Raw genomic sequence first — 18,304 nt, forward strand, 5'->3', positions numbered from 1 at the left:
TAAATTATTTTTTATGCTTGTGGATCTATACATTGTACTTTTCATATGTGAATTTATTCTTTGTTCAAGCTTGAAGCCCGGCTAGCTCAGTCGGTAGAGCATGAGACTCTTAATCTCGGGGTCGTGGTTCGAGCCCCACGTTGGGTGCTATAGTTTTTTTTTATTATTTAGGATGCTTTTTAAATATATGAATCTCGGTATACTTCTCTTCTGGATATAAAATACTACAAGCCTAAATTAATAACTGCATTAAATTTTTGCTGCTACTGCTACTTAATCTCTAGCCATTTTTCAGCAATATTTAATCATCTAAATTATTTTTTATGTTTGTGGAACTAAACATTGTTCTTTTTTTATGTGAATTTATTTTTTGTTCACGCTTGAAGCCCGGCTAGCTCAGTTGGTAGAGTACGAGACTTTTAATCTCGGGGTCGTGGGTTCGAGCCCCACGTTGGGCGCTAAAGTTTTTTTATTATTTGGGATGCATTTTAAATATATGAATCTCTGTATACTTCTTTTCTGGATATAAAATACTACAAGCCTAAATTAAAGACTGCATTAAATTTTTGCTGCTACTGCTACTTAATCTTTAGCCATTTTTCAACAATATTTAATCATCTAAATTATTTTTTATGTTTGTGGAACTAAACATTGTACTTTTTTTATGAGAATTTATTTTTTGTTCACGCTTGAAGCCCGGCTAGCTCAGTCGGTAGAGCACGAGACTCTTAATCTCGGGGTCGTAGGCTCGAGCCCCACGTTGGGCGCTATAGTTTTTTTATCATTTAGGATGCTTTTTAAATATATGAATCTCTGTATACTTCTCTTCTGGATATAAAATACTACAAGCCTAAATTAAAGTCTGCATTAAATTTTTGCTGCTACTGCTACTTAATCTCTAGCCATTTTTCAACAATATTTAATCATCTAAATTATTTTTTATGTTTGTGGAACTAAACATTGTACTTTTTTTATGTGAATTTATTTTTTGTTCACGCTTGAAGCCCGGCTAGCTCTGTCGGTAGAGCACGAGACTCTTAATCTCGGGGTCGTGGGTTCGAGCCCTTCGTTGGGCGCTATAGTTTTTTTATTATTTAGGATGCTTTTTAAATATATGAATCTGTGTATACTTCTCTTCTGGATATAAAATACTGCAAGCCAAAATTAAAGACTGCATTAAATTTTTGCTGCTACTGCTACTTAATCTCTAGCCATTTTTCAACAATATTTAATCATCTAAATTATTTTTTATGTTTGTGGAACTAAACATTGTTCTTTTTTTATGTGAATTTATTTTTTGTTCACGCTTGAAGCCCGGCTAGCTCAGTTGGTAGAGTACGAGACTTTTAATCTCGGGGTCGTGGGTTCGAGTCCCACGTTGGGCGCTATAGTTTTTTTATTATTTGGGATGCATTTTAAATATATGAATCTCTGTATACTTCTCTTCTGGATATAAAATACTACAAGCCTAAATTAAAGACTGCATTAAATTTTTGCTGCTACTGCTTCTTAATCTTTAGCTATTTTTCAACAATATTTAATCATCTAAATTATTTTTTATGTTTGTGGAACTAAACATTGTACTTTTTTTATGGGAATTTATTTTTTGTTCACGCTTGAAGCCCGGCTAGCTCAGTCGGTAGAGCACGAGACTCTTAATCTCGGGATCGTAGGCTCGAGCCCCACGTTGGGCGCTATAGTTTTTTTATCATTTAGGATGCTTTTTAAATATATGAATCTCTGTATACTTCTCTTCTGGATATAAAATACTACAAGCCTAAATTAAAGTCTGCATTAAATTTTTGCTTATACTGCTACTTAATCTCTAGCCATTTTTCAACAATATTTAATCATCTAAATTATTTTTTATGTTTGTGGAACTAAACATTGTACTTTTTTTATGTGAATTTATTTTTTGTTCACGCTTGAAGCCCTGCTAGCTCATTCGGTAGAGCACGAGACTCTTAATCTCGGGGTCGAGGGTTCGAGCCCTTCGTTGGACGCTATAGTTTTTTTATTATTTAGGATGCTTTTTAAATATATGAATCTCTGTATACTTCTCTTCTGGATATAAAGTTCTACAAGCCTAAATTAAAGACTGCATTAAATTTTTGCTGCTACTGCTACTTAATCTCTAGCCATTTTTCAACAATATTTAATCATCTAAATTATTTTTTATGTTTGTATAACTAAACATTGTACTTTTTTTATGTGAATTTATTTTTTGTTTACGCTAGAAGCCCGGCTAGCTCAGTCGGTAGAGCACGAGACTCTTAATCTCGGGGTCGTGGGTTCCAGCCCCACGATGGGTGCTATAGTTTTTTTATTATTAAGATGCTTTTTAAATATATGAATCTCTGTATACTTCTCTTCTGGATATAAAATACTACAAGCCTAAATTAAAGACTGCATTAAATTTTTGCTGCTAGTGCTACTTAATCTCTAGCCATTTTTCAACAATATTTAATCATCTAAATTATTTTTTATGTTTGTGGAACTAAACATTGTACTTTTTTTATGTGAATTTAATTTTTGTTCACGCTTGAAGCCCGGCTAGCTCAGTCGGTAGAGCACGAGACTCTTAATCTCTTGGTCGTGGGTTCGAGCCCCACTTTGGGCGCTATAGTTTTTTTTATTATTTAGGATGCTTTTTAAATATATGAATCTCTGTATACTTCTCTTCTGGATATAAAATACTACAAGCCTAAATTAAAGACTGCATTAAATTTTTGCTGCTACTGCTACTTAATATCTAGCCATTTTTCAACAATATTTAATCATCTAAATTATTTTTTATGCTTGTGGATCTATACATTGTACTTTTCATATGTGAATTTATTTTTTGTTCAAGCTTGAAGCCCGGCTAGCTCAGTCGGTAGAGCATGAGACTCTTAATCTCGGGGTCGTGGTTCGAGCCCCACGTTGGGTGCTATAGTTTTTTTTTATTATTTAGGATGCTTTTTAAATCTATGAATCTCTGTATACTTCTCTTCTGGATATAAAATACTACAAGCCTAAATTAAAGACTGCATTAAATTTTTGCTGCTACTGCTACTTAATCTCTAGCCATTTTTCAACAATATTTAATCATCTAAATTATTTTTTATGTTTGTGGAACTAAACATTGTACTTTTTTTATGTGAATTTAATTTTTGTTCACGCTTGAAGCCCGGCTAGCTCAGTCGGTAGAGCACGAGACTCTTAATCTCGGGGCCGTGGGTTCGAGCCCCACGTTGGGCGCTATAGTTTTATTATTATTTAGGATGCTTTTTAAATATATGAATCTCTGTATACTTCTCTTCTGGATATAAAATACTACAAGCCTAAATTAAAGTCTGCATTAAATTTTTGCTGCTACTGCTACTTAATCTCTAGCCATTTTTCAACAATATTTAATCATCTAAATTATTTTTTATGTTTGTGGAACTAAACATTGTACTTTTTTTATGTGAATTTATTTTTTGTTCACGCTTGAAGCCCGGCTAGCTCTGTCCGTAGAGCACGAGACTCTTAATCTCGGGGTCGTGGGTTCGAGCCCTTCGTTGGGCGCTATATTTTTTTTATTATTTAGGATGCTTTTTAAATATATGAATCTCTGTATACTTCTCTTCTGGATATAAAGTTCTACAAGCCTAAATTAAAGACTGCATTAAATTTTTGCTGCTACTGCTACTTAATCTCTAGCCATTTTTCAAAAATATTTATTCATCTAAATTATTTTTTACGTTTGTGGAACTAAACATTGTACTTTTTTTATGTGAATTTATTTTTTGTTCACGCTAGAAGCCCGGCTAGCTCAGTCGGTAGAGCACGAGACTCTTAATCTCGTTGTCGTGGGTTCCAGCCCCACGTTGGGTGCTATAGTTTTTTTATTATTTAGGATGCTTTTTAAATATATGAATCTCTGTATACTTCTCTTCTGGATATAAAATACTACAAGCCTAAATTAAAGACTGCATTAAATTTTTGCTGCTACTGCTACTTAATATCTAGCCATTTTTCAACAATATTTAATCATCTAAATTATTTTTTATGCTTGTGGATCTATACATTGTACTTTTCATATGTGAATTTATTCTTTGTTCAAGCTTGAAGCCCGGCTAGCTCAGTCGGTAGAGCATGAGACTCTTAATCTCGGGGTCGTGGTTCGAGCCCCACGTTGGGCGCTATAGTTTTTTTATCATTTAGGATGCTTTTTAAATATATGAATCTCTGTATACTTCTCTTCTGGATATAAAATACTACAAGCCTAAATTAAAGTCTGCATTAAATTTTTGCTGCTACTGCTACTTAATCTCTAGCCATTTTTCAACAATATTTAATCATCTAAATTATTTTTTATGTTTGTGGAACTAAACATTGTACTTTTTTTATGTGAATTTATTTTTTGTTCACGCTTGAAGCCCGGCTAGCTCTGTCGGTAGAGCACGAGACTCTTAATCTCGGGGTCGTGGGTTCGAGCCCTTCGTTGGGCGCTATAGTTTTTTTATTATTTAGGATGCTTTTTAAATATATGAATCTCTGTATACTTCTCTTCTGGATATAAAATACTGCAAGCCAAAATTAAAGACTGCATTAAATTTTTGCTGCTACTGCTACTTAATCTCTAGCCATTTTTCAACAATATTTAATCATCTAAATTATTTTTTATGTTTGTGGAACTAAACATTGTTCTTTTTTTATGTGAATTTATTTTTTGTTCACGCTTGAAGCCCGGCTAGCTCAGTTGGTAGAGTACGAGACTTTTAATCTCGGGGTCGTGGGTTCGAGTCCCACGTTGGGCGCTATAGTTTTTTTATTATTTGGGATGCATTTTAAATATATGAATCTCTGTATACTTCTCTTCTGGATATAAAATACTACAAGCCTAAATTAAAGACTGCATTAAATTTTTGCTGCTACTGCTTCTTAATCTTAGCTATTTTTCAACAATATTTAATCATCTAAATTATTTTTTATGTTTGTGGAACTAAACATTGTACTTTTTTTATGGGAATTTATTTTTTGTTCACGCTTGAAGCCCGGCTAGCTCAGTCGGTAGAGCACGAGACTCTTAATCTCGGGATCGTAGGCTCGAGCCCCACGTTGGGCGCTATAGTTTTTTTATCATTTAGGATGCTTTTTAAATATATGAATCTCTGTATACTTCTCTTCTGGATATAAAATACTACAAGCCTAAATTAAAGTCTGCATTAAATTTTTGCTGCTACTGCTACTTAATCTCTAGCCATTTTTCAACAATATTTAATCATCTAAATTATTTTTTATGTTTGTGGAACTAAACATTGTACTTTTTTTATGTGAATTTATTTTTTGTTCACGCTTGAAGCCCGGCTAGCTCTGTCGGTAGAGCACGAGACTCTTAATCTCGGGGTCGTGGGTTCGAGCCCTTCGTTGGGCGCTATAGTTTTTTTATTATTTAGGATGCTTTTTAAATATATGAATCTCTGTATACTTCTCTTCTGGATATAAAGTTCTACAAGCCTAAATTAAAGACTGCATTAAATTTTTGCTGCTATTGCTACTTAATCTGTAGCCATTTTTCAACAATATTTAATCATCTAAATTATTTTTTATGTTTGTATAACTAAACATTGTACTTTTTTTATGTGAATTTATTTTTTGTTTACGCTAGAAGCCCGGCTAGCTCAGTCGGTAGTGCACGAGACTCTTAATCTCGGGGTCGTGGGTTCCAGCCCCACGATGGGTGCTATAGTTTTTTTATTATTAAGATGCTTTTTAAATATATGAATCTCTGTATACTTCTCTTCTGGATATAAAATACTACAAGCCTAAATTAAAGACTGCATTAAATTTTTGCTGCTAGTGCTACTTAATCTCTAGCCATTTTTCAACAATATTTAATCATCTAAATTATTTTTTATGTTTGTGGAACTAAACATTGTACTTTTTTTATGTGAATTTAATTTTTGTTCACGCTTGAAGCCCGGCTAGCTCAGTCGGTAGAGCACGAGACTCTTAATCTCTTGGTCGTGGGTTCGAGCCCCACTTTGGGCGCTATAGTTTTTTTTATTATTTAGGATGCTTTTTAAATATATGAATCTCTGTATACTTCTCTTCTGGATATAAAATACTACAAGCCTAAATTAAAGACTGCATTAAATTTTTGCTGCTACTGCTACTTAATATCTAGACATTTTTCAACAATATTTAATCATCTAAATTATTTTTTATGCTTGTGGATCTATACATTGTACTTTTCATATGTGAATTTATTTTTTGTTCAAGCTTGAAGCCCGGCTAGCTCAGTCGGTAGAGCATGAGACTCTTAATCTCGGGGTCGTGGTTCGAGCCCCACGTTGGGTGCTATAGTTTTTTTTTATTATTTAGGATGCTTTTTAAATCTATGAATCTCTGTATACTTCTCTTCTGGATATAAAATACTACAAGCCTAAATTAAAGACTGCATTAAATTTTTGCTGCTACTGCTACTTAATCTCTAGCCATTTTTCAACAATATTTAATCATCTAAATTATTTTTTATGTTTGTGGAACTAAACATTGTACTTTTTTTATGTGAATTTAATTTTTGTTCACGCTTGAAGCCCGGCTAGCTCAGTCGGTAGAGCACGATACTCTTAATCTCGGGGTCGTGGGTTCGAGCCCCACGTTGGGCGCTATAGTTTTATTATTATTTAGGATGCTTTTTAAATATATGAATCTCTGTATACTTCTCTTCTGGATATAAAATACTACAAGCCTAAATTAAAGTCTGCATTAAATTTTTGCTGCTACTGCTACTTAATCTCTAGCCATTTTTCAACAATATTTAATCATCTAAATTATTTTTTATGTTTGTGGAACTAAACATTGTACTTTTTTTATGTGAATTTATTTTTTGTTCACGCTTGAAGCCCGGCTAGCTCTGTCCGTAGAGCACGAGACTCTTAATCTCGGGGTCGTGGGTTCGAGCCCTTCGTTGGGCGCTATATTTTTTTTATTATTTAGGATGCTTTTTAAATATATGAATCTCTGTATACTTCTCTTCTGGATATAAAGTTCTACATGCCTAAATTAAAGACTGCATTAAATTTTTGCTGCTACTGCTACTTAATCTCTAGCCATTTTTCAACAATATTTATTCATCTAAATTATTTTTTACGTTTGTGGAACTAAACATTGTACTTTTTTTATGTGAATTTATTTTTTGTTCACGCTAGAAGCCCGGCTAGCTCAGTCGGTAGAGCACGAGACTCTTAATCTCGTTGTCGTGGGTTCCAGCCCCACGTTGGGTGCTATAGTTTTTTTATTATTTAGGATGCTTTTTAAATATATGAATCTCTGTATACTTCTCTTCTGGATATAAAATACTACAAGCCTAAATTAAAGACTGCATTAAATTTTTGCTGCTACTGCTACTTAATATCTAGCCATTTTTCAACAATATTTAATCATCTAAATTATTTTTTATGCTTGTGGATCTATACATTGTACTTTTCATATGTGAATTTATTCTTTGTTCAAGCTTGAAGCCCGGCTAGCTCAGTCGGTAGAGCATGAGACTCTTAATCTCGGGGTCGTGGTTCGAGCCCCACGTTGGGAGCTATAGTTTTTTTTTATTATTTAGGATGCTTTTTAAATCTATGAATCTCGGTATACTTCTCTTCTGGATATAAAATACTACAAGCCTAAATTAATAACTGCATTAAATTTTTGCTGCTACTGCTACTTAATCTCTAGCCATTTTTCAGCAATATTTAATCATCTAAATTATTTTTTATGTTTGTGGAACTAAACATTGTTCTTTTTTTATGTGAATTTATTTTTTGTTCACGCTTGAAGCCCGGCTAGCTCAGTTGGTAGAGTACGAGACTTTTAATCTCGGGGTCGTGGGTTCGAGCCCCACGTTGGGCGCTAAAGTTTTTTTATTATTTGGGATGCATTTTAAATATATGAATCTCTGTATACTTCTCTTCTGGATATAAAATACTACAAGCCTAAATTAAAGACTGCATTAAATTTTTGCTGCTACTGCTACTTAATCTTTAGCCATTTTTCAACAATATTTATTCATCTAAATTATTTTTTATGTTTGTGGAACTAAACATTGTACTTTTTTTATGAGAATTTATTTTTTGTTCACGCTTGAAGCCCGGCTAGCTCAGTCGGTAGAGCACGAGACTCTTAATCTTGGGGTCGTAGGCTCGAGCCCCACGTTGGGCGCTATAGTTTTTTTATCATTTAGGATGCTTTTTAAATATATGAATCTCTGTATACTTCTCTTCTGGATATAAAGTTCTACAAGCCTAAATTAAAGACTGCATTAAATTTTTGCTGCTATTGCTACTTAATCTCTAGCCATTTTTCAACAATATTTAATCATCTAAATTATTTTTTATGTTTGTATAACTAAACATTGTACTTTTTTTATGTGAATTTATTTTTTGTTTACGCTAGAAGCCCGGCTAGCTCAGTCGGTAGAGCACGAGACTCTTAATCTCGGGGTCGTGGGTTCCAGCCCCACGATGGGTGCTATAGTTTTTTTATTATTAAGATGCTTTTTAAATATATGAATCTCTGTATACTTCTCTTCTGGATATAAAATACTACAAGCCTAAATTAAAGACTGCATTAAATTTTTGCTGCTAGTGCTACTTAATCTCTAGCCATTTTTCAACAATATTTAATCATCTAAATTATTTTTTATGTTTGTGGAACTAAACATTGTACTTTTTTTATGTGAATTTAATTTTTGTTCACGCTTGAAGCCCGGCTAGCTCAGTCGGTAGAGCACGAGACTCTTAATCTCTTGGTCGTGGGTTCGAGCCCCACTTTGGGCGCTATAGTTTTTTTTATTATTTAGGATGCTTTTTAAATATATGAATCTCTGTATACTTCTCTTCTGGATATAAAATACTACAAGCCTAAATTAAAGACTGCATTAAATTTTTGCTGCTACTGCTACTTAATATCTAGACATTTTTCAACAATATTTAATCATCTAAATTATTTTTTATGCTTGTGGATCTATACATTGTACTTTTCATATGTGAATTTATTTTTTGTTCAAGCTTGAAGCCCGGCTAGCTCAGTCGGTAGAGCATGAGACTCTTAATCTCGGGGTCGTGGTTCGAGCCCCACGTTGGGTGCTATAGTTTTTTTTTATTATTTAGGATGCTTTTTAAATCTATGAATCTCTGTATACTTCTCTTCTGGATATAAAATACTACAAGCCTAAATTAAAGACTGCATTAAATTTTTGCTGCTACTGCTACTTAATCTCTAGCCATTTTTCAACAATATTTAATCATCTAAATTATTTTTTATGTTTGTGGAACCAAACATTGTACTTTTTTTATGTGAATTTAATTTTTGTTCACGCTTGAAGCCCGGCTAGCTCAGTCGGTAGAGCACGAGACTCTTAATCTCGGGGTCGTGGGTTCGAGCCCCACGTTGGGCGCTATAGTTTTATTATTATTTAGGATGCTTTTTAAATATATGAATCTCTGTATACTTCTCTTCTGGATATAAAATACTACAAGCCTAAATTAAAGTCTGCATTAAATTTTTGCTGCTACTGCTACTTAATCTCTAGCCATTTTTCAACAATATTTAATCATCTAAATTATTTTTTATGTTTGTGGAACTAAACATTGTACTTTTTTTATGTGAATTTATTTTTTGTTCACGCTTGAAGCCCGGCTAGCTCTGTCCGTAGAGCACGAGACTCTTAATCTCGGGGTCGTGGGTTCGAGCCCTTCGTTGGGCGCTATATTTTTTTTATTATTTAGGATGCTTTTTAAATATATGAATCTCTGTATACTTCTCTTCTGGATATAAAGTTCTACATGCCTAAATTAAAGACTGCATTAAATTTTTGCTGCTACTGCTACTTAATCTCTAGCCATTTTTCAACAATATTTATTCATCTAAATTATTTTTTACGTTTGTGGAACTAAACATTGTACTTTTTTTATGTGAATTTATTTTTTGTTCACGCTAGAAGCCCGGCTAGCTCAGTCGGTAGAGCACGAGACTCTTAATCTCGTTGTCGTGGGTTCCAGCCCCACGTTGGGTGCTATAGTTTTTTTATTATTTAGGATGCTTTTTAAATATATGAATCTCTGTATACTTCTCTTCTGGATATAAAATACTACAAGCCTAAATTAAAGACTGCATTAAATTTTTGCTGCTACTGCTACTTAATATCTAGCCATTTTTCACCAATATTTAATCATCTAAATTATTTTTTATGCTTGTGGATCTATACATTGTACTTTTCATATGTGAATTTATTCTTTGTTCAAGCTTGAAGCCCGGCTAGCTCAGTCGGTAGAGCATGAGACTCTTAATCTCGGGGTCGTGGTTCGAGCCCCACGTTGGGAGCTATAGTTTTTTTTTATTATTTAGGATGCTTTTTAAATCTATGAATCTCGGTATACTTCTCTTCTGGATATAAAATACTACAAGCCTAAATTAATAACTGCATTAAATTTTTGCTGCTACTGCTACTTAATCTCTAGCCATTTTTCAGCAATATTTAATCATCTAAATTATTTTTTATGTTTGTGGAACTAAACATTGTTCTTTTTTTATGTGAATTTATTTTTTGTTCACGCTTGAAGCCCGGCTAGCTCAGTTGGTAGAGTACGAGACTTTTAATCTCGGGGTCGTGGGTTCGAGCCCCACGTTGGGCGCTAAAGTTTTTTTATTATTTGGGATGCATTTTAAATATATGAATCTCTGTATACTTCTCTTCTGGATATAAAATACTACAAGCCTAAATTAAAGACTGCATTAAATTTTTGCTGCTACTGCTACTTAATCTTTAGCCATTTTTCAACAATATTTAATCATCTAAATTATTTTTTATGTTTGTGGAACTAAACATTGTACTTTTTTTATGAGAATTTATTTTTTGTTCACGCTTGAAGCCCGGCTAGCTCAGTCGGTAGAGCACGAGACTCTTAATCTCGGGGTCGTAGGCTCGAGCCCCACGTTGGGCGCTATAGTTTTTTTATCATTTAGGATGCTTTTTAAATATATGAATCTCTGTATACTTCTCTTCTGGATATAAAATACTACAAGCCTAAATTAAAGTCTGCATTAAATTTTTGCTGCTACTGCTACTTAATCTCTAGCCATTTTTCAACAATATTTAATCATCTAAATTATTTTTTATGTTTGTGGAACTAAACATTGTACTTTTTTTATGTGAATTTATTTTTTGTTCACGCTTGAAGCCCGGCTAGCTCTGTCGGTAGAGCACGAGACTCTTAATCTCGGGGTCGTGGGTTCGAGCCCTTCGTTGGGCGCTATAGTTTTTTTATTATTTAGGATGCTTTTTAAATATATGAATCTCTGTATACTTCTCTTCAGGATATAAAGTTCTACAAGCCTAAATTAAAGACTGCATTAAATTTTTGCTGCTACTGCTACTTAATCTCTAGCCATTTTTCAACAATATTTAATCATCTAAATTATTTTTTATGTTTGTGGAACTAAACATTGTACTTTTTTTATGTGAATTTATTTTTTGTTCACGCTAGAAGCCCGGCTAGCTCAGTCGGTAGAGCACGAGACTCTTAATCTCGGGGTCGTGGGTTCCAGCCCCACGTTGGGTGCTATAGTTTTTTTATTATTTAGGATGCTTTTTAAATATATGAATCTCTGTATACTTCTCTTCTGGATATAAAATACTACAAGCCTAAATTAAAGACTGCATTAAATTTTTGCTGCTACTGCTACTTAATATCTAGCCATTTTTCAACAATATTTAATCATCTAAATTATTTTTTATGCTTGTGGATCTATACATTGTACTTTTCATATGTGAATTTATTTTTTGTTCAAGCTTGAAGCCCGGCTAGCTCAGTCGGTAGAGCATGAGACTCTTAATCTCGGGGTCGTGGTTCGAGCCCCACGTTGGGTGCTATAGTTTTTTTTTATTATTTAGGATGCTTTTTAAATCTATGAATCTCGGTATACTTCTCTTCTGGATATAAAATACTACAAGCCTAAATTAATAACTGCATTAAATTTTTGCTGCTACTGCTACTTAATCTCTAGCCATTTTTCAGCAATATTTAATCATCTAAATTATTTTTTATGTTTGTGGAACTAAACATTGTACTTTTTTTATGAGAATTTATTTTTTGTTCACGCTTGAAGCCCGGCTAGCTCAGTCGGTAGAGCACGAGACTCTTAATCTCGGGGTCGTAGGCTCGAGCCCCACGTTGGGCGCTATAGTTTTTTTATCATTTAGGATGCTTTTTAAATATATGAATCTCTGTATACTTCTCTTCTGGATATAAAATACTACAAGCCTAAATTAAAGTCTGCATTAAATTTTTGCTGCTACTGCTACTTAATCTCTAGCCATTTTTCAACAATATTTAATCATCTAAATTATTTTTTATGTTTGTGGAACTAAACATTGTACTTTTTTTATGTGAATTTATTTTTTGTTCACGCTTGAAGCCCGGCTAGCTCTGTCGGTAGAGCACGAGACTCTTAATCTCGGGGTCGTGGGTTCGAGCCCTTCGTTGGGCGCTATAGTTTTTTTATTATTTAGGATGCTTTTTAAATATATGAATCTCTGTATACTTCTCTTCTGGATATAAAGTTCTACAAGCCTAAATTAAAGACTGCATTAAATTTTTGCTGCTACTGCTACTTAATCTCTAGCCATTTTTCAACAATATTTAATCATCTAAATTATTTTTTATGTTTGTGGAACTAAACATTGTACTTTTTTTATGTGAATTTAATTTTTGTTCACGCTTGAAGCCCGGCTAGCTCAGTCGGTAGAGCACGAGACTCTTAATCTCTTGGTCGTGGGTTCGAGCCCCACTTTGGGCGCTATAGTTTTTTTTATTATTTAGGATGCTTTTTAAATATATGAATCTCTGTATACTTCTCTTCTGGATATAAAATACTACAAGCCTAAATTAATAACTGCATTAAATTTTTGCTGCTACTGCTACTTAATCTCTAGCCATTTTTCAGCAATATTTAATCATCTAAATTATTTTTTATGTTTGTGGAACTAAACATTGTACTTTTTTATGTGAATTTATTTTTTGTTCACGCTTGATGTCCGGCTAGCTCAGTTGGTAGAGTACGAGACTTTTAATCTCGGGGTCGTGGGTTCGAGCCCCACGTTGGGCGCTACAGTTTTTTTATTATTTGGGATGCATTTTAAATATATGAATCTCTGTATACTTCTCTTCTTTATATAAAATACTACAAGTCTAAATTAAAGACTGCATAAAATTTTTGCTGCTACTGCTACTTAATCTTTAGCCATTTTTCAACAATATTTAATTATCTAAATTATTTTTTATGTTTGTGGAACTAAACATTGTACTTTTTTTATGAGAATTTATTTTTTGTTCACGCTTGAAGCCCGGCTAGCTCAGTCGGTAGAGCACGAGACTCTTTATCTCGGGGTCGTAGGCTCGAGCCCCACTTTGGGCGCTATAGTTTTTTTATCATTTAGGATGCTTTTTAAATATATGAATCTCTGTATACTTCTCTTCTGGATATAAAATACTACAAGCCTAAATTAAAGACTGCATTAAATTTTTGCTGCTACTGCTACTTAATATCTAGCCATTTTTCAACAATATTTAATCATCTAAATTATTTTTTATGCTTGTGGATCTGTACATTGTACTTTTCTTATGTGAATTTATTTTTTGTTCAAGCTTGAAGCCCGGCTAGCTCAGTCGGTAGAACATGAGACTCTTAATCTCGGGGTCGTGGTTCGAGCCCCACGTTGGGTGCTATAGTTTTTTTTTATTATTTAGGATGCTTTTTAAATCTATGAATCTCTGTATACTTCTCTTCTGGATATAAAATACTACAAGCCTAAATTAATAACTGCATTAAATTTTTGCTGCTACTGCTACTTAATCTCTAGCCATTTTTCAGCAATATTTAATCATCTAAATTATTTTTTATGTTTGTGGAACTAAACATTGTACTTTTTTTATGTGAATTTATTTTTTGTTCACGCTTGAAGCCCGGCTAGCTCATTCGGTAGAGCACGAGACTCTTAATCTCGGGGTTGTGGGTTCGAGCCCCACGTTGGGTGCTATAGTTATTTTATTATTTAGGATGCTTTTTAAATATATGAATCTCTGTATACTTCTCTTCTGGATATAAAATACTGCAAGCCAAAATTAAAGACTGCATTAAATTTTTGCTGCTACTGCTACTTAATCTCTAGCCATTTTTCAACAATATTTAATCATCTAAATTATTTTTTATGTTTGTGGAACTAAACATTGTACTTTTTTTATGTGAATTTATTTTTTGTTCCCGCTTGAAGCCCGGCTAGCTCAGTCGGTAGAGCACGAGACTTTTAATCTCGGGGTCGTAGGCTCGAGCCCCACGTTGGGCGCTATAGTTTTCTTATCATTTAGGATGCTTTTTAAATATATGAATCTCTGTATACTTCTCTTCTGGATATAAAATACTACAAGCCTAAATTAAAGACTGCATTAAATTTTTGCTGCTACTGCTACTTAATCTCTAGCCATTTTTCAACAATATTTAATCCTCTAAATTATTTTTTATGTTTGTGGAACAAAACATTGTACTTTTTTTATGTGAATTTATTTTTTGTTCACGCTTGAAGCCCGGCTAGCTCTGTCGGTAGAGCACGAGACTCTTAATCTCGGGGTCGTGGGTTCGAGCCTCTCGTTGGGCGCTATAGTTTTTTTATTATTTAGGATGCTTTTTAAATATATGAATCTCTGTATACTTCTCTTCTGGATATAAAGTTCTACAAGCCTAAATTAAAGACTGCATTAAATTTTTGCTGCTACTGCTACTTAATCTCTAGCCATTTTTCAACAATATTTAATCATCTAAATTATTTTTTATGTTTGTGGAACTAACCATTGTACTTTTTTTATGTGAATTTATTTTTTGTTTACGCTTGAAGCCCGGCCAGCTCAGTCGGTAGAGCACGAGACTCTTAATCTCGGGGTCGTGGGTTCGAGCCCCACGTTGGGTGCTATAGTTTTTTTTTATTATTTAGGATGCTTTTTAAATATATGAATCTCCGTATACTTCTCTTCTGGATATAAAATACTACAAGCCAAATTTAAAGACTGCATTAAATTTTTGCTGCTACTGCTACTTAATCTCTAGCCATTTTTCAACAATATTTAATCATCTAAATTATTTTTTATGTTTGTGGATCTAAACATTGTACTTTTTTATGTGAATTTAATTTTTGTTCACGCTTGAAGCCCGGCTAGCTCAATCGGTAGAGCACGAGACTCTTAATCTCTTGGTCGTGGGTTCGAGCCCCACATTGGGCGCTATAGTTTTTTTTTATTATTTAGGATGCTTTTTAAATATATGAATCTCTGTATACTTCTCTTCTGGATATAAAATACTACAAGCCTAAATTAAAGACTGCATTAAATTTTTGCTGCTACTGCTACTTAATATCTAGCCATTTTTCAACAATATTTAATCATCTAAATTATTTTTTATGTTTGTGGAACTATACATTGTACTTTTTTTATGAGAATTTATTTTTTGTTCAAGCTTGAAGCCCGGCTAGCTCAGTGGGTAGAGCATGAGACTCTTAATCTCGGGGTCGTGGTTCGAGCCCCACGTTGGGCGCTATAGTTTTTTTTTATTACTTAGGATGCTTTTTAAATCTATGAATCTCTGTATACTTCTCTTCTGGATATAAAATACTACAAGCCTAAATTAATAACTGCATTAAATTTTTGCTGTTACTGCTATTTAATCTCTAGCCATTTTTCAGCAATATTTAATCATCTATATTATTTTTTTTGTTTTTGGAACTAAACATTGTACTTTTTTTATGTGAATTTATTTTTTGTTCACGCTTGAAGCCCGGCTAGCTCATTCGGTAGAGCACGAGACTCTTAATCTCGGGGTCGTAGGCTCGAGCCCCACGTTGGGCGCTATAGTTTTTTTTATCATTTAGGATGCTTTTTAAATATATGAATCTCTGTATACTTCTCTTCTGGATATAAAATACTACAAGCCTAAATTAAAGACTGCATTAAATTTTTGCTGCTACTGCTACTTAATCTCTAGCCATTTTTCAACAATATTTAATCATCTAAATTATTTTTTATGTTTGTGGAACTAAACATTGTACTTTTTTTAAGTGAATTTATTTTTTGTTCACGCTTGAAGCCTGGCTAGCTCAGTCGGTAGAGCACGAGACTCTTAATCTCGGGATCGTGGGTTCGAGCCCCACGTTGGGTGCTAAAGTTTTTTTATTATTTAGGATGCTTTTTAAATATATGAATCTCTGTATACTTCTCTTCTGGATATAAAATACTACAAGCCTAAATTAAAGACTGCATTAAATTTTTGCTGCTACTGCTACTTAATCTCTAGCCATTTTTCAACAATATTTAATCATCTAAATTATTTTTTATGTTTGTGGAACTAAACATTGTACTTTTTTTATGTGAATTTATATTTTGTTCACGCTTGAAGCCCGGCTAGCTCATTCGGTAGAGCACGAGACTCTTAATCTCGGGGTTGTGGGTTCGAGCCCCACGTTGGGCGCTATAGTTTTTTTTATTATTTAGGATGCTTTTTAAATCTATGAATCTCTGTATACTTCTCTTCTGGATATAAAATACTACAAGCCTAAATTAATAACTGCATTAAATTTTTGCTGCTACTGCTACTTAATCTCTAGCCATTTTTCAACAATATTTAATCTTCAAAATTACTTTTTATGTTTGTGGAACTAAACATTGTACTTTTTTTATGTGAATTTATTTTTGTTCACGCTTGAAGCCCGGCTAGCTCAGTCGGTAGAGCACGAGACTCTTAATCTCGGGGTCGTGGGTTCGAGCCCCACGTTGGGCGCTATAGTTTTTTATTATTTAGGATGCTTTTTAAATATTTGAATCTCTGTATACTTCTCTTCTGGATATAAAATACTACAAGCCTAAATTAAAGACTGCATTAAATTTTTGCTGCTACTGCTACTTAATCTCTAGCCATTTTTCAGCAATATTTAATCTTCTAAATTATTTTTTATGTTTGTGGAACTAAACATTGTGCTTTTTTTATTTGAATTTATTTTTTGTTCACGCTTGAAGCCCGGCTAGCTCAGTCGGTAGAGCACGAGATTCTTAATCTCGGGGTCGTGGGTTCGAGCCCCACGTTGGGCGCTATAGTTTTTTTATTATTTAGGATGCTTTTTAAATATATGAATTTCTGTATACTTCTCTTCTGGATATAAAATACTACAAGCCTAAATTAAAGACTGCATTAAATTTTTGCTGCTACTGCTACTTAATCTCTAGCCATTTTTCAGCAATATTTAATTTTCTAAATTATTTTTTATGTTTGTGGAACTAAACATTGTACTTTTTTTATGTGAATTTATTTTTTGTTCACGCTTGAAGCCCGGCTAGCTCAGTCGGTAGAGCACGAGACTCTTAATCTCGGGATCGTGGGTACGAGCCCCACGTTGGGCGCTTTATTTTTTTTATTATTTAGGATGCTCTTTAAATATATGAATCTCTGTATACTTCTCTTCAGGATATAAAATACTACAAGCCTAAATTAAAGACTGCATTAAAATTTCGCTGCTACTGCTACTTAATATCTTGCCATTTTTCAACAATATTTAATCATCTAAATTATTTTTTATGTTTGTGGAACTAAACATTGTACTTTTTTTATGTGAATTTATTTTTTGTTCACGCTTGAAGCCCGGCTAGCTCATTCGGTAGAGCACGAAACTCTTAATCTCGGGGTTGTGGGTTCGAACCCCACGTTGGGCGCTATAGTTTTTTTTTATTATTTAGGATGCTTTTTAAATCTATGAATCTCTGTATACTTCTCTTCTGGATATAAAATACTACAAGCCTAAATTAATAACTGCATTAAATTTTTGCTGCTACTGCTACTTAATCTCTAGCCATTTTTCAGCAATATTTAATCATCTAAATTATTTTTTATGTTTGTGGAACTAAACATTGTACTTTTTTTATGTGAATTTATTTTTTGTTCACGCTTGAAGCCCGGCTAGCTCATTCGGTAGAGCACGAGACTCTTAATCTCGGGGTTGTGGGTTCGAGCCCCACGTTGGGTGCTATAGTTATTTTATTATTTAGGATGCTTTTTAAATATATGAATCTCTGTATACTTCTCTTCTGGATATAAAATACTGCAAGCCAAAATTAAAGACTGCATTAAATTTTTGCTGCTACTGCTACTTAATCTCTAGCCATTTTTCAACAATATTTAATCATCTAAATTATTTTTTATGTTTGTGGAACTAAACATTGTACTTTTTTTATGTGAATTTATTTTT

General features: G+C 33.4%; 3 non-coding genes across 3 annotated transcripts; all 3 read left to right on the forward strand.

Annotated features, from left to right (window-relative positions):
- The first annotated feature begins 3,167 nt into the window (after positions 1 to 3,167).
- TRNAK-CUU (transfer RNA lysine (anticodon CUU)) lies at positions 3,168 to 3,240 on the forward strand. Its single transcript has one exon. It is a non-coding gene; the product is annotated as a tRNA-Lys (tRNA).
- A 6,108-nt stretch (positions 3,241 to 9,348) lies between these two features.
- On the forward strand, positions 9,349 to 9,421 carry TRNAK-CUU (transfer RNA lysine (anticodon CUU)). Its single transcript has one exon. It is a non-coding gene; the product is annotated as a tRNA-Lys (tRNA).
- A 7,351-nt stretch (positions 9,422 to 16,772) lies between these two features.
- TRNAK-CUU (transfer RNA lysine (anticodon CUU)) lies at positions 16,773 to 16,845 on the forward strand. Its single transcript has one exon. It is a non-coding gene; the product is annotated as a tRNA-Lys (tRNA).
- Positions 16,846 to 18,304: the final 1,459 nt, after the last annotated feature.

This window comes from Parasteatoda tepidariorum, chromosome 5 (assembly GCF_982258835.1).
Source record: "Parasteatoda tepidariorum strain Cologne lab strain chromosome 5, Ptep-v5.0, whole genome shotgun sequence".
Classification (NCBI taxonomy): Eukaryota; Metazoa; Arthropoda; class Arachnida; order Araneae; family Theridiidae; genus Parasteatoda; species Parasteatoda tepidariorum.